The 24,712-nt window shown below is 39.5% G+C and overlaps 1 long non-coding RNA gene and 1 other non-coding gene across 2 annotated transcripts; both read left to right on the top strand.

The window, feature by feature from the left end:
• Window positions 1-2,338: 2,338 nt before the first annotated feature.
• LOC132141934 (uncharacterized) lies at window positions 2,339-8,072 on the top strand. Its single transcript, XR_009433972.1, has 2 exons — window positions 2,339-2,740; window positions 7,678-8,072. It is a non-coding gene; the product is annotated as an uncharacterized LOC132141934 (long non-coding RNA).
• Window positions 8,073-15,429: 7,357 nt separating this feature from the next.
• trnar-ucu (transfer RNA arginine (anticodon UCU)) lies at window positions 15,430-15,521 on the top strand. The gene is given in 2 exon segments: window positions 15,430-15,466; window positions 15,486-15,521. It is a non-coding gene; the product is annotated as a tRNA-Arg (tRNA).
• The last annotated feature ends 9,191 nt before the right edge of the window (window positions 15,522-24,712 follow it).

Raw genomic sequence — 24,712 nt, 5'->3', positions numbered from 1 at the left:
TCCCTCTACTCACCATGTCACCAAACTGCTCTATGTCTCCAAAAAGTCTGTACACATGGGTCAGAGTTTTCATGCAGGTTCACAAATTTTCCTGTCAAGTTAGTTTTTATAAATCCCACCTTGTGCTAGGAAGTAATGTTAGCCTCTTTCAAGGCAGGATTTGTGCATAAGCAATGGTATTAAATAGTGTTGTCAAAAGACCCGGTACTTCGGTACCAAGTCGGTACTAAAAAAATGTAAATGTGACGGTACCAGGTTTCTTTAAGTACCGGTAGTACCGAGGACCCGTTCAAACCCGGTTCAGCGCTATGATTTCCGCGAAGCAGAAAATGAGGACGGAATCTCAAAATCCAGTCATGAAAATGAAACTTACATTTTAATATGGACAGTCATAGAATTTTTCAAAGTTAGCATAAATTAATCAAATCTCCATATGGACCAGTATCTGTAAATGTTAAGCCGCAAATGTTGCTTGAAATATGAATACAGGTTCTGCACGTCTCTGTGTGAATTAATGAATGGCAGAGACGTGCGGGTTTGTTTACTACATAGATTGAAGCGCATAATGCTTGTATTAATTTCAGCATCTGAGCTTCAGAGTTCTCTCTCCATCAAGCGATCTTTTCAGTTTCTCACACATGCAAAAGAGAGAGAGAGCGAGAGACTTACCACGCTGAATCGACACGCTATATGTAAACTATTCTTTGTTGTCTTTTCCTGTAATGGAGTTCATTTAGAATTATTCATATTCATTTTTGAACAAGCAGAAGACATACCGGTTTCTCCGTTAGTGGACGGAGCTAATGCGCAAATGGCAATTTCATTGGCTGGACGCTGATTTAGTACCGTCCCTGTTTTGATTTCAGCAAATCAGTTTGACCGAACGCAGACAAGGTGATTAATATTCATGAACCCAGCAGCTCATCAATTCATAGTGCATTGGATATACATTAGTATGATAGTAGAATTAGTAGTAGTATTATGTTTTAATAATAATTAATATGAATAATAATTAATATGATCTATTACTATTTTTTTTACAGAAACTATCAATGACCAAAAATATCTTAAGCATCACCACCAGTTTTAAGTTCAGTTAAAATGACAAATATGCATTCATTAGGCCTAAAAGTTCATTTTTACATGAAGGCATTGTGCTAGAAATATTACTATTATTTAGTAAAATGTATGTGATACTGCTACTACTGTTGAAAAAATTTATAAAACTTTATTTTTTAAAGAAATAAATCACAATATTTCTTACATGTTTTAATTTTAACAGAAAATCCCCTTTATTTACCAGAAATAAAATGTGTTTAAATTTCATAAATTAAAAGACAAATTAAATTTGGGTGAAACTGGTTTACTGTTTTTCATAATTATATAACTTGTAGAAAAACTTGAAACACAATTGTAAATAAGTATAAAGAATGGCATTGGTTTTATTTTTAGTGCTAAAAGGGTTTTTTTTAATTAGCATATTTTTGTGTTTTGCTTTGGTACCGAAATTGGTACCGAGAACCGTGGATTTTCACTGGTATCGGTACCGCATACTGAAATTTTGGTACCGTGACAACACTAGTATTAAATGAGACCCCTGGCCTGAAGACATCTGCATGCTCATATTCAGTTATAATTTATTATAATTTAATTTATACCACCTGTTGGCAACAAGACATTTCTTGTTTTAGACTAACTAAAAACATACAGTGTCCATCTGCCATAAATTTAGTTTGATTAGAGTCCTGGTCCAAAGACAACTAAAGGCCAATATTCAGTTATAATGATAGCGCCATCTGTTAACAACATGATATTTCATCTATTACACTAACTACATACCATATTTGATCTGGACCAAACTCCACATTTGATAAAAGTCCTGGCTTGAAGACATCTGCATGTAAATATTCAGTTATAGTCATAGCACCATCAACTGGAAACAGGAACTTTGGCACATATAAATAACTTATTATTTATTCCTCCTATATTTACCACTTTAAATGCATAATGCCCACAGTTCACTGTTTTCCTAAGGTCACCAGGTGGAGGTGGATTCCGGTGCATGCAGCTTTAATATGAAACCGCAAACAGTAAACATTTTTAGCAATAATTATGATGTTTAGCTTGAAACACATGTAATTTATGTTGGTGATGATACTGGTGTTTTCTCCTCTTTTGTCTACTCTTCAGTGCTCTTTATAATGCAAAGGCTGACTAACCTTTTGAGATTTTCGATCTCCAATGGAAAGCATATTTACATTGTGAATTGTTCTGTATTCTGTGCATTCTCTGTTCTCTATAGTGCACGGTTCTGTTTAAAAATTCTGAATTAATAAATATAATAACTAGGGATGGGCATTCGATTAAATTTTCTTAGTCGATCGTCGGGAGAATTAACGATCAACTATCGATTAATCATTAATATTTTTAAAATATAATTAATTATTTAATTTTTATAATTAAAAAATGCAATGAATACAAAAATACAGCGCGTTTTTCTTCGGTGAGACCTTTATTACAAGATCAACTTGTGGCAGAAAGTTAAACTACGTTCAGGCAAACCGAACATATATGCGCGTGCATATGCGGTGCTCTAAAGCAGCGGAACCTGCAGCTGCGAGCTGGCGTTCACAAACAGAGACCTCATTTGTCCCAAAATAATAATAATAATAAAAGAATCATGTTAAACAATAACATAAAAAACATAATAATACTTAGATCTGACAGGTTTTGTCAAAATGTAACGTCTCGGTTACGTATGGTAACCCTCGTTCCCTGAAGGAGGGAACGCAGATGTATGGTAATATGGGATATCGCTTCGATAGACCAATCTACTTTGAGTGTAAACTAAACGAGCCAATGCACATTGGCATGCAATTATTGCATCCAGCTGCCGCTGATCACTGCGTGAGTATAAGAGAGCAGCAGGTGCAATGCATACCAGTTTTTCGCTGAGGAGCCGAGCCAGGACCCGGCAGCTCAGCGGCGGTACAGCAACCATGGCGACGGGACGTAGCGTCTCCGTTCCCTCCTTCAGGGAACGAGGGTTACCATACGTAACCGAGACGTTCCCTTTCAGTCGGTCACTCTCGACGCCACGTCGGTGACCGACGAATATGGGATACCTATCAAAGCGCCATGGGTGCTGCCCCTTCCAGTGCCCTGTGCGAGCCGCCTGCGCCACCTATTAGGTGTAGGCCGGGGCTCAGAACAAGTAGCTCCACTCACCATTGTCAAAGCACTACCTCACTGGGTGAGATTGGATAACACTGGGAAAACGTACCCGGTCCGCTGGGAGCCGGGACGCTGCGGAAGCCCCATCCTTCCCGAAGGAGGTCTCGGAGGCAAATACACATATAGCATCCGTTTAGGAGTATACGGAGAAATTTGAGGTGATTAAAACCCTCTTGGGAAGGCAGAAGTCTGCCGGGGAAACACGGGCTCTAAGGCTATACCGTGGACTATACACATATGAGTACCGCTTAGGTCTCAATATGGAACCCACCCTTCCATGGTTCTCACGGATTCATCATGAAGGTCTGGCGCCGGATGTTCCGCCGCGTCCAGCTACTTAGGGTGATGGGGGATCTCAACAGGGTCTACAATACGGACACTCTGAAGCAGTCTAAGCAAGCCGACACTAACCGGGGCCTCTCAGTGCCACTACCCGTTTGAGGTGAGAACACAGGAGGATACCGGCTCTACACGAAGGCTATAGAACCTAGCGAACGCGTTAGAGGTCGCCCAGCCCGTAGCTCTACAAATATCTGTCAGCGAGGCGCCACGAGCCAGCGCCCAGGAGGATGCAACACTTCTAGTTGAGTGAGCTCGCAACCTGAACGGGCAGGGCACACCCTGAGCCTGATAAGCCAGGGTTATGGCATCCACAATCCAGTGGGCCATCCTCTGCTTAGAGACGACACTCCCCTTCTGCCGGCCTCCGTAACAGACAAAGAGCTGGTCTGAGGTCCTGAAGCTTTGTGTCCGGTCTACGTAGCATCTTAATGCTCGGACGGGACAAAGCAAAGCCAGGGCTGGGTCTGCCTCCTCCAGGGGCAGCGCTTGCAGGTTCACCACTTGGTCTTTGAAGGGTGTAGTGGGAACCTTGGGCACGTAGCCAGGCCGGGGCCTCAGGATTACCTGGGAGTCAGCCGGCCCGAACTGTAGGCACGAATCGTCGTCCGAAAATGCATGCAGGTCCCCTACCCTCTTGATGGAGGCCAGTGCAAGCAGGAGCAGAGTTTTCAATGAAAGAAACTTTAGCTCAACTGAATGCAAAGGCTCAAATGGGCCCTGCTGTAGTGATTTAAGCAGTAGAGACAGGTCCCAAGAGGGTATACAGGGGGGCCGGGAAGGATTTAACCTCCTGGCCCCTCTAAGGAACCTGACGATGAGGTCATGCTTACCCAGAGACTTCCCATTCACGGGGTCATGATACGCAGCAATAGCGGCAACCTGGACTTTGAGGGTGGAGGGAGACAGCCTTCGCTCCAACCCTTGCTGCAGAAAGGATAGCACGACCGCAATCGGGCATCTTCGGGGGTCTTCTCGGCGAGAAGAACACCACTCAACGAACAGGTTCCACTTCAAGGCGTAAGCGTGTCTCGTAGACGGCGCTCTCGCCGAAGTGATGGTGTTCACTACCTCTTGGGGTAGGTCACCTAGAACCTCCGCGTCCCGTCCAGGGACCAGACATGGAGTTTCCAGAGGTCTGGACGCGGGTGCCAGATGGTGCCCCGTCTCTGAATCAGTAAATCCCTCCTCAGAGGAACCGGCCAAGGAGGGGCTGTCGAGAGGAGCACTAGTTCGGGGAACCAGGTCCGAGTAGGCCAGTATGGCGCTACTAGCAAGACTTGCTCCTCGTCCTCCCGGAATTTGCACAATGTCTGTGCGAGAAGGCTCACTGGGGGAAACGCATACTTGCGTAGGTCCCGCGGCCAGCTGTGTGCCAGTGCGTCCGTGCCGAGAGTTCCCTCGGTCAGGGAGTAGAACAACTGGCAGTGAGAGGTCTCTGGAGAAGCAAACAGGTCGACCTGAGCGACTCCGAACCGTCTCCAAATCAGCTGGACCGTCAGGGGATGGAGTCGCCATTCTCCCGGGAGCATTGCTCGAGACAGCTCGTCGGCTGTACGATTGAGCAGGCCTGGAATGTGAATGGCACGAAGTGACCTCAGAACCTTCTGACTCCAAAGGAGGAGGTGGCGAGCGAGTTGCGACATGCGACGGGAGCGCAGACCACCTTGTCGGTTGATGTACGCAACGGTCGCAGTGTTGTCCGTTCGGACCAGCACATGCTTGCCTCGTAAGAGACCTTTGAGACGGTTCAAGGCAAGTTGTACTGCTAGCAACTCTAGGCAATTGATGTGCCAATGCAGCTGCGGGCCCGTCCAAACCCCTCAGACTGCATGCCCGTTGTACGTGGCCCCCCAGCCGGTGGTGGAGACATCCGTGTAAACCACAGCATGCCTGGAGATCTGCTCTAGTTGCACCCCCGCCCGGAGAAATGCAAGATCTGACCACGGGCTGAGGGTTTGGCGACAGGCCGGTGTAACTTGGACCCGGTGAGTGCCACGCTTCCACGCCCACCTCGGGACTCGGCCATAAAGCCAGTGCTGGAGCGGTCTCATATGTAACAGGCCGAGCGGTGTAAGTGCCGCCACGGCCGCCATATGCCCCAGGAGCCTCTGAAAAAGTTTCAGTGGAACCGCTGTCCTGCCCTTGAACGTATTCAAGCAGGCTAGCACCAACCGCGCATGTTCCTCTGTGAGGCGTGCTGTCTGTTCGACCGAATCCAACTCCATACCAAGAAAAGAGATCCTCTGCCTCGGCGAGAGTTTGCTCTTCTCCCAGTTGACCCGAAAGCCCAGCAGGCTCAGGTGCCGGAGCACCACATCCCTGTGCTCGCACAACTGATCTCGAGACTGTGCTAGTATCAGCCAATCATCTAAGTAGTTGAGTATGCGAACACCTTGCTCTCTGAGGGAACGAGAGCTGCCTCCGTGATCTTCGTAAAGACACGGGGAGACAGGGACAGCCCAAAGGGCAGGACCTTCTACTGATATGCCCGTCCTTCGAACGCAAACCGCAGAAAAGGTCTGTGGCGCGGAAGGATGGACACATGAAAGTACGCGTCCTTCAGGTCGATCGCTGCAAACCAATCTCGGGGACGGACGCACCCGAAAATGCGTTTCTGTGTCAACATTTTGAACGGTAGCCGATGGAGGGCCCGATTCAAAACTCGCAGATCCGAGATCGGTCGTAACCCACCGCCTTTCTTGGGTACAATGAAGTAGGGGCTGTAAAACCCTGTCATCATATCGGCTGGAGGGACCGGCTCTATTGCGTCCTTCGCCAGTAGGACTGCGATCTCTTCCCACAAGACAGGGGCATCGGACGCTTTCACTGCAGTGAAGCGGATACCACGGAACTTGGGGGGACGCCGGGCGAACTGAATCGCATAGCCGAGGCTGATGGTTCGTAGAAGCCAGCGAGACGGGCTGGGTAGCGCTGACCAGGCGCTTAGAAACCGTACAAGCGGGACCAGCGGAACCACAGCCGTACCCGCGGTGGGGCAGCGAGGTGGAACACAGGGACCCAACTCGGGCGGCTTGTGAGCAGGCCGGAGTGTGGTGCGAGTGTGGGGTGCAGGGCTCACCTGGTTCCACGGGTTGGCAGAGGGAGCGTGAGTAGGGCCTTTGTTGACGCTCTTGAACCGCCCGCTGCTGCCATCTGGCGAAGGAGGATGAGTGGGGTCCGGAGCTTGGTCGTCCGCAACTCTCCGTGCCCCCCTGGGACCCAGAGATAAGGGAAATTGCTATTTTATCGAGTATTTGGGTACCGTCGGCCGTGAGGCCAACGGCGGGAATAAATGAAACAAAAGATTCTCCACCCGGCCCTCCACCCCGAGAAACCAATCATCCAGCCGCGAGGGCTCGGGACGCGGTGGAGGATTCCACTCGAGCCCTACCCTCTCGGCGGCCCGGGAAAGCATAGCTGACATTTCGGGGTCAACTAACCCTCTGGGGAGCCTGGTTCGCAACTCCGAGATGGTCATCTTCCGGCAATGGGAACAGGACTCATCCACGAAAGCCACCTCAGCATGCTTGACGCCCAGACACGTGAGGCAGCGATCATGCCCATCACCCGGTGCCAGGAAACGACCGCACCCAGAAACGCACAGGTGAAACGGCATCCTTAAAAGGACGACCCGTCGTCTTTAAAAAGACGCACCCGTGAAGCTCTTTTAGAGAAAATTTGCTCTTTTAGGAAAATGCTCTTTCAGTGCTGAGGCGCACAGGGGAGATGGCCGCTTGCCACACGACAGGGGATAGTGCAGCCTGAAGTGTGCAACCCACTCGATACTGGAACGACCGCCACTGTAGCGCCGTCCCGCCAACACAGGAAGCTTCCCAGAGCATGCTGAACTCGCAGTTCACCGTAGACACAGTTCAAGGTAAGCAGAACGACACTGTCGCTCGGCTTCGAAGCGAAAAGCTGGTATGCATTGCACCTGCTGCTCTCTTATACTCACGCAGTGATCAGCGGCAGCTGGATGCAATAATTGCATGCCAATGTGCATTGGCTCGTTTAGTTTACACTCAAAGTAGATTGGTCTATCGAAGCGATATCCCACATTCGTCGGTCACCGACGTGCTGTCGAGAGTGACCGACTGAAAGGGAACTCAAAACTATCCAAGCCAGAAGAAAAGGCCAGATATTAGCCTTCCTAACAATTACGCTAACTTAACAAATTATGCTACTTAAAGCCTAGTGAAAAATAACTAACTTTAGTAACTAGCATACAACTTCTGCACGAGTCTACGGATTTTTGTTGAGAAATATAAGCATGTTGACATGATTTGGGGTCAGACGCGACTGCAACCTGGTGTCCATCAGCCGCCGAAAACACCCGCTCTGAGGGAACTGACGTTGCCAAGATGCACAGGTACATCATTTGAGTCGTGGCCATGTTGTACTTATACACGGCATCGCAATGTTTGCAGTTAACTATTTCGCTTTTTAAATCAAAATGGTCCCACGCCACACTTCGCCGTGACCTCTTCATGATTATTCTTTTGAAATCAAAACAGAAGATCACAGATAACCGAGTAGGGTGTCAAATATTGCACCCTGGTGGTAAAATATTTAATTGCTGCCACACAGTGAAATTCATTTAATTGCTTCAAGACTCACACTACGCAACTCAACCTGCATTAGATAAAAAAAATGCATTAGATAAAAAAAATGCATTCGATTAATCGATAACAAATTAATGTGATCGAAGAAATTCTTAACGATCAATTATCGATCGTTGATTAATCATGCCCATCCCTAATAATAACATGTGACTGATTTTAGACAAGAACATGGCACTTGGGATTTTAGAGAGCTATTAATTGGACAAAAATTCTGACATGAAGCACAATTATGCATATACAAGAATGCATATCCTCATAAAGTCAAATTTAAAAGCATACTAGCTTACAGCTAAACTTTAACACATTCATCCTAAAACCCACAAATTAAACATGATTTTTATGGTTTTTATTGAAAAAAAAAACATGGATTATGTACACATTTTATCAGTCATTTTCAAATTCAGTGAAGTCCATCAAGAAAGAATTGTGTAAATTAAAAACAGTATATTATTTACACTTTAAAAAGTCAGAGGGCCTGAGAGATGAAGAGAGAAGAATGATCACTGAACCTAATCTGATTCTTATGTGTATTACACATTAAAGGGGCGGTCACACTAGCCTTTGAACGTGCAAAACTATTTTGGATGCCGCTGCGAATATGGGCAGGAGCAATATATAATGGTTTCCCCTCAGTTATCACAACATGGATTAATCTGTGCTTGTACGGTGTCTTTTGTGACGGCATCGAATAGGGTCTTATTATATTGTACTCTCTGTCTCTCTCTCTCTATAAATATATACACACTAAACAATAAAAAACTTATAGAACATGTCCTCATTCAAATGTACCATCTGTTCATGTTTCCATTGACACTGCGAACCATGCAGCTTCTTTTTTTTATTATCTTTAATATGTATCTAAATATGTATTATATAAAATAGGATGCTGCGCTACGGCTAAAATTAGCACTTCCTTCATTTTTTAATTTCTGTACAGAGAGGTCACGCAGTGACGTATCGATCATCTACTGGTCACACGACTTCACGTGATGCGAATTCGTAGGTCAGATTTCACCAAACTTGAACTTTCGAACGCAAAAACTTTTCGCATGAGCCTGCGCTTCTGGTCTGACGCATTGGCATGCGTATGAATGGAAGTCAATGGAACGGAAAGTGCAGTGTGACCGCCCCTTAAGGTGGTTGAACTTCTGATGACAAAGACCTATTTGATGTAAACGAAGGGGGTGAATACAAGCCCGATGGAGGCCGAAGTGGAGGTTTGTTTCATAATTTTTCTTAGTTTTGGGTTTTCTCAGGTTTTTATAACTAAAATATAGCAATGTTTCATGTCCAACGCGTACGCAAGCCCCGAATGCAATCACAATTGCCTAAACTTGAAAGCATTTATTTAATGTGCTTTCTATGACGTACATCAGTGTTGTGAATGAATCTGACTGTGGACGTTTGTTCTGGTCTAAGGGCGAGGAGCAGACATTCCTGATTATGATCAAAATGGTAATTATTTCCTTACAATATACTTGCCAATACTTGCTATTTGGTTCATAACTTTTAATTTGTATGTAGTAATCTTGAATAGTAAAATATTTCTTTGTTTTTCCTGTAGTTAATTTGTTTGTTTCTCATTAGGTGGTGCCTCTGAACAACCTCATGGTGAATATTCATAAATTTAATTCAAATTGTACTATTACTGTAAGTTTTTCACTCAATCGATCTGTAATTGTTTTGGAAAAAGTCACATGGCCACATAGTGTGGATTATTATGGAATCCAATGAAATAGAACGTTGTTCACAAACGCAGACATGAATGAGTGCCTCTGGGAAGTGTCTTTGCTTTAGCTCTCCGTTTCTGACTCTCTGTTCCTCACTTCACTTCTAGCTGTTTGACCTTTTTGAAGCTCGGTTTACTTGCCAGCGTTGACTTTCCCAGTGGAATTAGCCTGTCCTCTTTCAGATTATTTTTAAATCAAGAATATGACAGTTAAAGAGTCTGACCACAAAGCTAAAACTTCTTAGCCTAAATACTGTGCGAGACCATGGAAACTGCACTAGACTGCTGACTGACTGTCACACAGTTCTATAAGGAAAGGGCAGTTCACCAGAAAAATAAATAAATAAATAAATAAAAAACAATTATTGTGGGTAGGACATGTTGAGGTTTTCCACCAACAGATGTTTTCTTCTGTGTTGGAATAGTAAATAGTTGGTGAATAGTCATACGCTGTATTTTTAGTGTATCTGAAGACTGATTGTTTTGACTGTCCGTTCTGCCAGTGGCTGTGCCCTAAATCTCTGCTTGGATTGCCTGTTGTTGCAGATCTAAACCAGCAGTGGCTCTAGATTATCAAGATGCTAATTAATAATATACCAGAAAGCCTCAGTGTTTGGATCTCCCAGTTTAATCAAGTAGTAGAGCCCCTGTTAGAGCAGATATGGGAGTTTCTGAATGTAACGGGGGGAAAGGCAGAGCCCTAACTGTTCTGGATAGCTACCTTCTTTGCTTGTATCTGTTTTTTAAAAGGTTTTAACCATTGTTTACATGGTTTGAAAGTTATACTTGGTTGTAAGTCTGTAACTGCTGGTGTTTATGGTCTTTTGGGGATGAGATGCATGTTTGGTAATGATCAAGTGATAAGTGATCGTATTGATTAATTTGGTAGTGAGGAATTAATCTCATTGTATTACTGACTGGTTTTACTGGTTTATTTGTGTGTTGGTAAAGATTATTATAAGCCTATACACCTTATGTTAAAATGTTTGGGGTTGGTAATGTTTGTAAAAGCATTTTGAAAGATATTGCTACTTTTTAATTGATCAAAAAATACAGTGACTGATTAGTGTTGTTAAAGATTTCTATTACTTGCTGTTCTTTTGAAATTTCTAGTAATCAAATAATACTAAGAAAAATTTCCAAAAAATATTCATAATATGGAAATATTGGCGTTGATAAATAGCGATGTTGAGCTTCAAATCAGTATATTACAATGATTTCTGAAGGGTCACACATTTTAAAATATATAAAGATGGAAATTTGTTTTAAATTGTAATAACATTTCATAATGCAACCCCATTTGTACTTTTTTTTTTGCTAATAAATTCAGACTTCATATAACATTGAAGAACTAAAAAAAAATAATAACCTTACCAGCTTATATATACCAACAATATATTTTTATATATATTCTATATAATAAAACAGTAGGTGGAAGCCATACTGTGTAATGTATCTGATAAAGTATACAAATGAATGACGATTATGGCTGTGAACTTAAAAGGGGGAGTTCACCCAAAAATTTAAATTCGATGTTTATCTGCTTACCCCCAGGACATCCAAGCAGAGGTGGGTAGAGTTCCCAAAAACTGTACTCAAGTAAAAGTAAAAGTACTTCTAGAAATATTTACTCAAGTAAAAGTAAAAGTACTAGTCTTGAATAGTTACTTGAGTAAGAGTAAAAGAGTATCGGATAAAAAATCTACTCAAGTAGTTAGTTACTAGTTACTTTGGGTCATATATACTGTACTGAGCCTATTTTTATTTAGATATATAGATAAAATGTATGTAATGTATGTGTGCGTGTATAAATGTATATATTTCATCAGCCTTTACTCCAATTTATGTAATTTATTATAAAACCCTGTCTGTTTACTTAAGTAACAGATATAGGTGTCATGCCATAACATATTTTTAATACGACTGACTTTATATTAAATGTGAATTTAACATTGAAAGTTAATGTGATATAAATATTGCTACTAATCTTTCATTGTTCAGAAAGAGAGCAAATAACATTTACATTATTAAAGATCATTTTCACTGACAGTCTACATTTCAATCACTCTCAGAAACTCCCATTAAAATCACTGAAACTGTTAACACTGTGAAATCAATATCTTAATTAAAGATTCGTACACACATCTGCACTTTGTTGTTCCTGCGAGAGAATTCGCCAGAAAGAGGTATCCAGTCAGCGAGCGATTGAAGGAAGCACCGGCATTTCAGCGATGACTCATCTGAACGCCTCTGATTGGCCAATGCTTTAATAAGCTCAAAAGAATCATGTGTGATTTGTTATTGTGCGCAGCGCTGTATAAACGCATCTATCTCTGGCTAAGCGCCAGCAAGCAATCACAGATCTGAATTTAGCAGCTGATAATATGACTCGCTGAACGTACTTGCACCAGTGTGATTGTATTAAAATTAATAAAATCTTAATCGGCTATTTTTTGTCTTTTGGAAGCTGCATTCAACTTGACTCCCCTCTGTTATAAGCCACACACGTACAACAAACTAATGTCACAGTGGTATCGTGTACTGTAATCGAATGTAGCCCAAGTTAAACAGTAGACGGCACACGCGGTGTTCATCTAATAAGGATCTCCATCGCTAGCAAATAATAGCCTTTGCAGATTTCAATTCAGTGCAGTTCCAGCCACGTTTTCAATGCTCTTTCTGTTCTTAAACGTTACAACTCCGAGTGAACCACTTCAGACGCTCAGCGCGTGCGGCAGGGAACTGAACGACTCATTCAAACTGATTCATGAACCAATTCACTCGTTTGCCAATTGGTATGATCAAGCCTTTGAACAGAATTGACTCAAAAGAATGAATCATTTGCGAATGTGCATCGCTCATTGCCCAGAGAAAAGTAGACGGCGCGTTTGGAATAAACTGAATCATTATAACATTTATTGCATTAAGATAAAGTAACGAGAGGAGCGTCGCCCACAGTAACGAAGTAAAAGTACAGATTTTTCCCCAAAGATTTACTCAAGTAAGAGTATAAAGTACCCATCTTTAAAGTGAGTGAGTGAGTGAGTGAAGTGACATTCAGCCAAGTATGGTGACCCATACTCAGAATTTGTGCTCTGCATTTAACCCATCCGAAATGCACACACACAGAGCAGTGAACACACACACACACACTGTGAGCACACACCCGGAGCAGTGGGCAGCCATTTATGCTGCGGCGCCCGGGGAGCAGTTTGGGGTTCGATGCCTTGCTCAAGGGCACCTAAGTCGTGGTATTGAGGGTGGTATTAAATATACTCCGAAAAGTATTCGTTACCTCAAAAAATTACTCAAGTAAATGTAACGAAGTAAATGTAACTCGTTACTACCCACCTCTGCATCCAAGATGTAGGTGACTGTGTTTCTTCAGTAGAACACAAACAGAGATCAAAAAAATGTTGCAGTCTGTAAGTCATATAATGAATAAGAATCACGGCTAAAACATACAAAAAAAAAACATAAACATAAACAAAACCAAATTAAACCCTGCGGCTCATGACAATACATTGATGGGTAAAGACAAAAAACGATCCCTCTGTGTAAGAAACTGAACAGTATAATTATACTTTTATCCCTCTGAAAAAAACACAGCCTGCGATGAGTCTTCTTCTTCTGCTTTACGGCAGATCACAGACTTATAAGTGCATTTACCGCCCCCTATCTCTCAATTGGACCATTGACATTCCTAAATGAGATTGTAGATAGAGTGTCAATGGTTCACTTGAGAGATAGGTTTTGTTCAGTTTCTTGCACAGTGCATGACCGATTCTGTCGAGTCATGGTGCAGAACTCCTCTGTTGCATAAGAAAATGCAATGGTTGGAGACTGGGATATATTGTGATGTTTTGTGCAGCCTGCTTTGGCTTTGTTTGAATACTGTATGAATACTTCTTGCATTTCTGTCACCAGTTGTGATGTTGTCAATGTGTGTTCCATTAAGACTATTTGAAATCCTATTTAAGCAGACAGAGCAACCAAGCTTTTTTTTTTTTTTTTGCTGTCCATCCATTCATAAACCTGGATATGCAAAAAAAATAAACATTTCTGACCATCTGAACAAAAGCCATATATCCTTTCCATCGATCATAATGTTCTTTATAGTGGTACAAGGTTCATAAAATTTTCTTAATGTTCTTCATACTATTGTTTACTGGGGAATCCAGTTGGAAGCAAATAGTATTTTGCATATACCATTGTTAATCTTTTGAATATTTCCATGATGGCTGGTTTTGTTTTTAATCAAAAAGACTCTTTAATTGTCAGCAATTATCACTGTGTAAATACCATCAACAATGGCACAGTGAGAATGTATTGAGCATGTTAAAGAGCACTGGCCTGCTAGCTAATTAGCAGTTGCCTCTTATCTAGCCACCTAAAGTTTATGGAGGTAAATCTGCGTAGCTTCAGATCTAAAATTATTTTGCAGGAGATTTTCTGAAGTCATTAGTTTATATAAGTACTTTGAAAGCTTTTTAGTCAGGTGACTTCCTGCATGTGTAGTTGGATACAAAAAAATGGGTTTAGCAGGTAACGCCAAGCATGTTTTCACTGAATAACATGCACCAGTGGTATCACAGCAACTTAGTTTAGTAATCTGCACAATGTCAAATATGTAGTGACTCACTTTTAGTATTATGGATCTCTCTCTTTCTGGCCTATAGTACAATTAAATCATTTCATTTAGTGACTAGATGATTTAGAATGAGGCAATACCATAAATAATTCTGCATGCATGCTTTAAACTGTACTTGTCACTATATCTGCTCAGTTAAAAACAGGTCTAATTGAAGAACAATATGTACAGTAATATTTGCCAAGTTTTCTGTGGAAAATAGGAAACTCCTGTAGCACCCCCTAATGGCAAAAACTATTACTATTTGCTTGCCTTCCTGTTATATTGCCATGTTACTGTAGTTTTGCTATCAAGATGTAATTAGTAACTGATGAAGCCTTTTAAGAACACACTAGCACAAACACTAACAAACTAGTCCTTGTCCTTCTTTTTTTCTTGTGTGTTCTGTCCCTTTAATTGTGTCCCACAGGCGGAGCCCTGGCTGCCATCATCAGTTCCGTGGGTGTTGCTGTCCTCAAGTTACTTTGCTTACCAGAAAAAGAAACTCTGTTTCAAAATACAAGGAGGTGAGTTCCATACTTTGTCCAGTGAAAGGAACACAATCCTTACATAAGCGCTACCTTGGTTTTGGAATATGAAAGTTGCTTACTTTTTTGAGCAGTTCAGATTGGAGAAAAAGAAAACCCCTCTTTAGAGTTCTCCAGCTTTTGTTATTCTTTAGTCTTACAGCCTTTTAATAATTTGCTCAACAACTCTTTATAAAACTTGTGGGAGCCACAGTACTTGGTTTATTGTAAAAGTAGCTCAACTAATGCAGCAGCTCTTGTAGAGGAAGTGGGGGTTGGGCGCATGACGTGTCGGGGGTTAAACTGCTTTGGTTGTATTACAAAGCCCTGGGGTTCTCAACAGGTGGCTCTGTGGCGCAATGGATAGCGCATTGGACTTCTAAGCTACACTTGGAGAAGTGATTCAAAGGTTGTGGGTTCGAGTCCCACCAGAGTCGTATTTTTTCAGAGTGTTTTAAAAAAAGGCTAACAACACAAATAGTACAGTGTTGTTCAAGTGTAAGTTATGTTATCATATAACTATAGAAAGAGGATTTATGAAAATGGCTTTAACAAAAATAAGTCACGAGATAAGCTAAATATACTCTTTTTGGGGGGGGGGGGGATGCAGAGAGTGACAAAAACCATGGTTCTCAGTCTGATCCTCAAGGTAATCTTTTAAATTTCAAGGCTGCATTCTAAAATGCAGATTTGCTGCTCAAGAAACATTCCTTATCATCAACGATGAAAATGGCTGTTCTGCTTAATATTTTTTATGGATATTTTGATATTTTTCATGGTTTTTAAAAAATAGAAAGTTCAAAAGAACAGCATTTAATTGAAATAAAAATCTTTTTTGACAATTATAATTGTTTTTACTGTTACTTTTGGTCAATTTAATGCATTGTTGTTTTTTGGGTGGTGTATTCGAGTTGAGTTTAGTTTAAATTAAATATTGAGAGAAGTTTATTTGACCAATTTTATTTTATGTGGATTATATGCTTTCTGATACAATTTCTAAAGTCTCACCTAGTAGAAAACATAATTTACTATTTTCTCTCCCAAAGTTCTCAGCAAGCTGCTCCGTTCATCATAACTGCATTGGATCTGCACATTGAAAGAATATATGCATACTGAGCATGTACAGCCCTATGAGAAACATCAGTTACATGAAAGACAAAATGAAAACAAAATCAAAAGTGTGTTTTTGTTTTATTTTCAGTTTTTTATTTGGATAATCTAAGTTGTATTGACACTGATCTTTATTATAAGGATGTATTTTTTTCTGTATTCTATATTTTTTTTTAACTAATTGTTCATCTTTAGAGGAAGTAGAGTAATATGTCCCTAAATGGCTTAGAGTTCTTTAAGTTTTTCAAATGGTGCCAATGTAAGATACTGCACTTAAAAATGACATTTTTACTATTTTTGTAGAAGTACAGCAGTTATGCTTTTGTACATTTTTGCATTACTCACAATCTGAATTAGAGACTGCCTTCTGTCCAAATCAAACAGAAGACTATGAGGAAGAATAGGATGATGTTGCTGATCATGTATGTTGTTGAGAATGAGCTACAAGTGGCAAAATGTGACATTAATAAAATAAAAATAACATGGAATGAGTTTAAAGTTATGGGATATCAACTCACACACACATTTTAAATAGAATGGAATAGTTTGAAAAAATAAAATGAGTCTTGATAAATGTATATATCTGACCATAATACACACACAAGGCAAATGCACTGAATGTGGGTGCAATGCACCTCTTGAATCATGAGCCACAGAAATTATGATTGATGATTTATTGTATGTATTTTCTTCACAAAATAAATCGATTGTCCACTCCTGAATTAAGAACATTATTGGTCAATTGTGATGATGCTGAAATGCAACGAAATACAGCGCAGCAAATGTTTTCCTTTTTCCAGTGTAAACAGTAGTCACTTGTCAGTTAGCATTGAGCCTGCTACTATTTCAAGATAGTACGACTATCGTTTTGTTGACTTACTTGCCATTTATTTTAAACCCTGCTGTTTACTTTAGGCTATACTATACTGTATACAGGGCTGGACTGGGACAAAAAAAGGGCCCCGGCATTTTTGCTCAGACCAGCCCACCACAATCGGTCGGACATAACCAACCAGTACCGCATCCTTGCGGTCCCTGTAGATATGCATATCTACCGTTCCATTCCCAAAACCCCCCACAAAGCTGAGAACTAAGTGCCATGGACCAGTGTCCCAGTGCAAGTGGACCAGTGTACTCACTCTCTCTTGACTGGCCATCTGACTTGACTCCCTGGTGATCAAATATGCTCTCCTCCACTGCTAACTCATCCTGGCTTGACTATACATAAGGACAGAGAGAGAGAGAGATGATTAAAATTATTTGGAAGAGTTATTAAAAGTACACTTAGTAAGGATCCATTCTGGATCATGGATCAATAATTAAAATAATCAAATGGCATCATTTTAAGTTTTTCTAGAGAAGGGCCGTACAGCCATAATGGGTTTTAAAGGGTTAACATTAGAGTAGTCAGCCTAAGTTGCAATGAATAAGTTAACTCTGCTAACCTAGCTACAAAAACAATGCAAAATAAATAGCTTATGCTGTGTTATTTGACTTTAGCTAACTGAGTGGCTAGTGCAGTAGGTGACAATCTGACAGACTTTATAATAGCGACAACTATTATGTTGTCTTATTATAATATTCATTAATTTAGGTAACGTTAAATCATCACACTATACTCCTGCAACCGCCCTGATTAACACTCCCTCCCTGTTAATCATGTAGCTACCATGCTTACCGTTTCTATTACACTCTCCTGCTCACTCTGTCCCTCTTTGACTTCACTATCAGACACCTGCTCATCTGCCTGGGTGCCGCCATGGCTAACTTAGTCACCTCTCCTCCATGTGCTATGTTCACCTGTTTTTCCAAAATGTCGTCAGCTACGCTTGGAAACTGAAGCTACAGCACTAAACATGTCGGTTATTTTTGCACATGTTGAGGCATCAACATCTAGAATTTTAATTTGTTTTGGCCCGCAACCCTTTTGCGCGTTTGTTTCTCCATCCTAAATCCACAGACTGCATCTGACACGAGAAACAGAGGGGGAGGGGTGGAGCATGTTAAGAGTTGATTGGGCCAGCCCAGTGTCAGTATGGAAAATAAACCAATGGGCCGCTGTCCCTGCTTTATGGGCCGGTCGTTGGCCAATTAAAAAATAATTATAATAAAAAATAAAAAATGTATTTTATATCGACCGGCCCCCAAGGGCTTCGGCCCACCCGGAATTTGAACTTGTCCGGTATGCCAGATTACCAGTCCAGCCCTGGGCTATAGCACTTGTTCCATACGGACATCCCTCAGAAGAGTGATATATAAATAAGACTGAGGTGTCGGGTAAGTTCACCCTTTTTACAGTAGGCTAACGTTGTCGTCCAAATGTAAAAAAAAAACAAAACAAATATAATCAAACACTCTTAAATTATTGACTGGGTAGGACGGTGTGATGGGTTTTCACCTATTCCAGCTAATGTAAATGAGTTATTTGAATGAAAGTAGCATTTTGAAAGAAATTCTTTATTCCATGTGCTGTCAACAAGTATAAGTAAGCACTCTGTTTGCATAAAGCCTATTGATTCATTTCCAAGTTCAAACACTGGCCATCCAGTCAAGTGTCATTGTGCCACCTGCTTCCTTTGTCTGCAAATGAAAGGGGGTCAGAAAGACAACTGCGCTTGTGTATATTGGTAACCAGTGCACATTGGTGGATGAATGTGAAGGGTCATTGAGTTAAACTTGAGACCTTGTGTGCAATGTATTTTGAAACTTATCTCGATAATACAAGTCAAAAATTGGACAAAATTATATATATTTTTTTAAACTGTTAGATAATGTTTCATTACTAATGCATTAACATGAGCAATATACTTGTTATAATATTGATTAATCTTTGTTAAAAAATGAATACAAATAAGAGTATCGTTAGTTCATATTAGTGCTGGTCCATTAAATAATATTAACAACAATACATTTTATTGTTATTATTTAGTAATGTACTAGTAAATGTTGAAATGAACCTTAAAAAAGTTAAAAGGGGCATGCACTGAGAAATCAAAATTCCATTGATCTTTTGACATATTAGAAAGAGGTCATACTATAAAAACATCCTGTAATTTTCAGAACTCAAAACGTTCTTGTTAGTCTAAAAACAGCTTATTTTTAAGTCTGCCAAAATTAGCCCCGCCCACCGATTCGCACACGTAGTGTAAATAACGAGAGAGACAAATACAGGTCTGTGGAGAAACCAAACGATACAGATTACTCCAAAGACAAGCAGATGCAGTGCCAAGTTGTGGGAAAAAACAGGCTTTGCATTGCCTTCCTCCTGCAACCTAACATTAGGAAAGAGTGGATGAACTTTATTTTTAATGAAGCTCCAGACCGTGTCAGTAAGAACTTGGTCCTTTGTTCACTTAATTTTACCGTGGATTCATTTACAAACAAGGCACAATTTAGCACAGGATTTTCAGAAGGATTGAATCTAAAGGACGATGCTATGCGACTATATTGGATCCGACAGTAATGTCACACCACACATGTGAGATTAACTGTTTTTTTTTTTATTATTATTACGTGGTCACTATTGCTTTTTTCTGTTATCACAGATATGTACTGAGTATTTACATGTTTTTAACCTAAATCACAGCAGTGTCCATCTATGAAGGATGTAGGCTGTCAAAGATAAAAAACCAATGTAGCCAATCATAGCAGTGGGTGTTTACTTCTGAGTCTACAATTTGCCACGCCTCTTCAAACAGAGCGTTCTGATAAGAGAGTCAAAACAGGACAGAACATAGCATATTGCTTCTAAATTATGTTTTTCTTTTTCTTTTTTTTGATGGAAAAATCTTATAAACATTATAATTGGACTTCAACAGTGCAAAATAATAAAAAGGCAGTTCCCCTTTAAGTAATGCAGTTAACTAATGTTAATTGGCTGCTTTTCATTCACTATCTTCTATTTTGTCTACAAAATTAATTTAATGCATTTAAGCATTGTGCTCTGTTTTTACCATTTCTGGTATTTTGTCTGTCTCTTTCCCTCAGAGGCTCAGGTCTTTGTGACTCTGGCCATTTTTTAATAAAAGATGACTTTCAATAAATAACCAAAGTTTCATGTGAGCCATTCTGATACAGATATGACACAGATACTACAGATGAAGATCAATGCCCCTCTGTGCAGAATTATTCATATTGATGTCACAAAAAAAACTTGTGAAATCGGAGTGGAAAACAGAAAAAAATTTTGATCCAACAACAAAAAACATAGCACGTGGAAGGTCAAATAATCCTTATTGGATTCGATTATGACTTTGAAACAGCTTATGGCAGCACTGTTTACTTCATGGTACATATCTACCAAATCGTGACACACAGCAGAGGTAATGACAAATTTTGAGAGTGCTAAACTGTTCAAACGAGGCATAGTGAAAGACTTTTTGTCCAGAGACACACGTTGATGGATGTAAAAAATATATGGTTTGTATAAATGTCAGCAATCACTTAAGCCATGATTGAAATGGCAACATGTTCACCTACTGTATTGCATGATTAAAAGATTTTTGTTCAAATAAACAGCTCAAGGAAGGAAATGCTAGCTGCTCTCTCTCCCTCACTGTTGGAGCAAGTGGGAATGCAAAAGTGATATATAAAAATGTATTCTGCCAAGCATTCACAAACCAAACCTTGGTATGTGAAAACGGCTGCTGTATTGTGAAAACGTTTACTGGCATCCACTAGCAGTTTCTTAGTTAGAATATTGTTTAATTAAAAACTAATATCATATTTACATATTAATAAAAAAATCTGAAAATATTATTAATGGTAATGATAATGAAAATCCATATTAATGAAAAAAAGGCATAGTTCACCAAAAATCTATGAATAAATGCATTTATAAATAAACTAATAAATAATATAATAAATAAAAAGTGAGAGAAAAAAATCTTTCTACAGCTACTTTTTATAATGTCTATACTTTTGTAATGTGCATTTTTTATGCAATACAACAATGGCTTTAAATGATTTTATTGTCAATTTCCCAGTCAAATTTGATGCACAGATTTTAAAGTTTAAAGGCTTTCTATTTGGCAAATGTTTATGTGAAAGGACTAGGGAATCAAACATGCATATTCAATTTAAATAAATATTGAAAATGCTCAAAAGCAATAATAAAGAGAATACCCACCACGGAATAACCACATCCAAATATTGGAACAATCCGCAGAGCACGGCAGCTTTGATGGTGAATCACACGGTTATATTTAGCTGATATTACATTCAAATATTTTCAGTTCAGTCTAAATTTGAATGAGCTCAAAGCCTGTTGGAACTTGAATTAGCCTCAAATGCCGTTTTGTCACATTTGTATTTTTTAATCTTTAAAAGCAAGAACACCACACATTACCATTCAAAAGTTTCACTAAGATTTCATTTGCAAGCATTAAATACTTTTATTCAGTAAGCAGGTATTAAATTGATCAAAAGTGACAGTAAAGACATTTATACTATTTTAAAAGGTTTCAAATAAATGCTGTTCTTTAGAACTCTCTATTCATAGAGATTACTATGTCATGTCTTGTCAAGTTTAGGAGGAGACCAGGGTGTTTTAAACAATTTCTGTATTTGTGTACTGTTTAGTAACTAATCCCATATCACATTAAACACATATAGCCTACATGTGTGACAGAGGCATTCTGGTTTTGTACAGGTATGGCCACCATGCAAAAATTGTCCACTTCTTGGGTGAGACCAAGCCCTGGCACCTTATATGACCTTCATATGACCCACAAGCTGCCAATGAGTCATCTTTTAGGGATTCCATCAAGAACGTTCAGCAGTTTATACTTTTATGCTGGGTGGAGTTCTACAGTCAAAGACAGATAACAGTTAAAAAGGATGACAAGAATGAAGACTATAAGACTGCACTCACATCAGATATCTGGTTTTCATTTTGTGCATATGCTACCTACTGTACATGGCCCAATTGACTGAATATATTTATGCATTTTGCATACTGTACACTTTTATCAAAAGTGACCTAGGATGTTTTCAAGGAATACATTTGATCAGTTTATTCATTCCTGGGAATCACTTACCAAAGTTATTGCAAATAATCATTAGCATAATTATCTAATTTAATGGACCTATTTTATTTAAACTACCAGTAATCTCTAATCTTTCTCTTGGTTTGTAGTCAGTACAGCATTTGGTTTCTCCGCAGACACATAAGACTCCAGCACAAAGCCAAAAGAGCAGCACTGAAGCCCACCACAGAGAGATGAAGAGCATGTTTCTTAAATATCTGCAAACACTTTATGGTATTTTTATGTTTTAGAAGTTAAATCTTACATACCTTTAAATTGAGCCAGAACCTTTTGATTTAAGTAAGGGGTAAAACTGTTGTCAGTTTGTTGTCCGTTCAATAAATGCATTTCCTGTATACTCAAGTGCAGATTTTGTTTGATCCAGTATACACATTCCATTGCCTCGCGTGCGTGTACATGCTTAATGAATTCAAATTCATTACATTAAGTATTTATACTGGATTTATGCTTGTTTGATTTCCAACTCATTTTTATGAATAAATGGACACAACAACAACAAAACAATACCAAGTTACCTTCAGCTGAAGCAAAGTTAACAAGCTAAAATTTATTTCATATCTTGCCCTCCAAATCTTAGTCCCCTCCCCCCACTTCAAATCCAGATTTTCTATTGATAATTTAATGCATATATGGGAAGTGAATGTGCATGTATTCTGTATTTTGTTTTTACTTCATATCATCTTAGAATATTGTCTTTGATGTCCTGTCTGGTGGGGAGACTGGAGAGACCCCTGTAGTCAGCCCTCCATCTGAGAACCAGAGACTGTCGCAGCCACCGGAGAAGCTGTATGTAGAAAAATATTGCTTATAGGGAAACTGACTGATTTTGTTGTTGTACAAACAAAATGTAATGTTGTGCTCATTACATATTTCCAATATACTTTAGTATCTGAGTTTCTTAAAAAAAACAAAAAAAACAAAAACAAATCAGCTTTACTAGAACTAAAACTAGACAAATACCTGTGTGAAGTTTAAATAAAAAACTTTAATTGAAGTAAAATATAAAAATACTTGCAATTATATTATTTCAGCTAGTTAGGCAACATATCATTTAGTTAAACTTGATTTACCAAATACAAATGACTAAAAAATAACAACAAAATTCAAATATAAAACTAAATTATAAATATAAAATGCAAAAAAATAAATAAAAACGAATTAAAATACATATATTTATATATACTGCGTCACAAAATGAAGATTGAGATTGGTCTGTTTTTGCAAATAGTGCCATCTAATGGGGGCTCATTAATGTTTTTTTAGACTTTAATTTGCAGGCAGGAATCTCGGCAGTCATGAATCCAACAGTGGATTTTTTTAGCAATATTGTAACTAAAGTTAGATTTTGTGATAATAGTCCCTTAAATTGCAGGCAGCTGCTGAGACAGCCGTGTTCGACCAGGAGCATCGACGCATGTGGGAGGAGGTCCCGTTGATTATATGGGCAAAGACGCTTTTAACAACATCATGAGGAAACTTGACCTGTTCATTGATTAATTTGTGTGTATGTGCTGGATGTGTTTATGAGATTATGGTTATATATTGTTCCGTTTATACTGTATGTCCATCATCATCTCAACTGTTATATTTTCACCTCCTCAGATATGTCACTAGAGGTCAGGCTATAAACACTTTCTAGCTTTCACACCCCCCACAAACTCCACTGGTAGAGGCAAAATTGTCATCTATCAAAAGATAATAGAAGGTATTAGTCCTCTGAGTTTAAGAAAACATATTTATCTCTCTCCAAAGATGCTTAACAAAACCCTGTCTCCAAATCTTATCTGCCAGACACAACAAACTTTTAAGGTAAGCAAACTTAGTGGCCAGACAAAGTCAAAGTCAGCATGTTCTATGATGGAACCTTATTTTTTTAACACTTGTTTCCCATCTTTTAATATTAGATCTATTTATTTACCTTCTGGATCTGCCCTGTTAACATGACAGCTTTTTGAAGTCATTAACTATTTAAACTTATGTTACTCGGTCAATTAGAGAGCATATTTCATTTCATTTAATAAATCATCCCAGTCACACTGAGGTCTTCCCTACTGAATGATCTTTTTCTCTTCATATGTTCTCAGCTGAACACAAGAGAGATCTGATTGCATTCTGATTGACTGTAAATATATGTATTTTAACCATTACTGTAGTAAAACAATATCAACAAAAATAATAATATCATATATAAATTATGTATAAGTTCACAATACAGCAGCCGTTTTCACATACCAAAGTTTGGTTTGTGAATGCATGGCAGAATACATTTTTATATATCACTTTTGCATTCCCACTTGCTCCAACAGTGAGGGAGAGAGAGAGCAGCTAGCATTTCCGTCCTTGAGCTGTTTATTTGAACAAAAATCTTTTAATCATGCAATAGGTGAACATGTTGCCATTTCAATCATGGCTTAAGTTATTGCTGACATTTATACAAACCATATGTTTTTACATCCATCAACGTGTGTCTC

The sequence above is a fragment of the Carassius carassius genome, chromosome 6 (assembly GCF_963082965.1).
Source record: "Carassius carassius chromosome 6, fCarCar2.1, whole genome shotgun sequence".
Taxonomy (NCBI): domain Eukaryota; kingdom Metazoa; phylum Chordata; class Actinopteri; order Cypriniformes; family Cyprinidae; genus Carassius; species Carassius carassius.
This window is presented reverse-complemented; position numbering and strand designations above follow the sequence as displayed.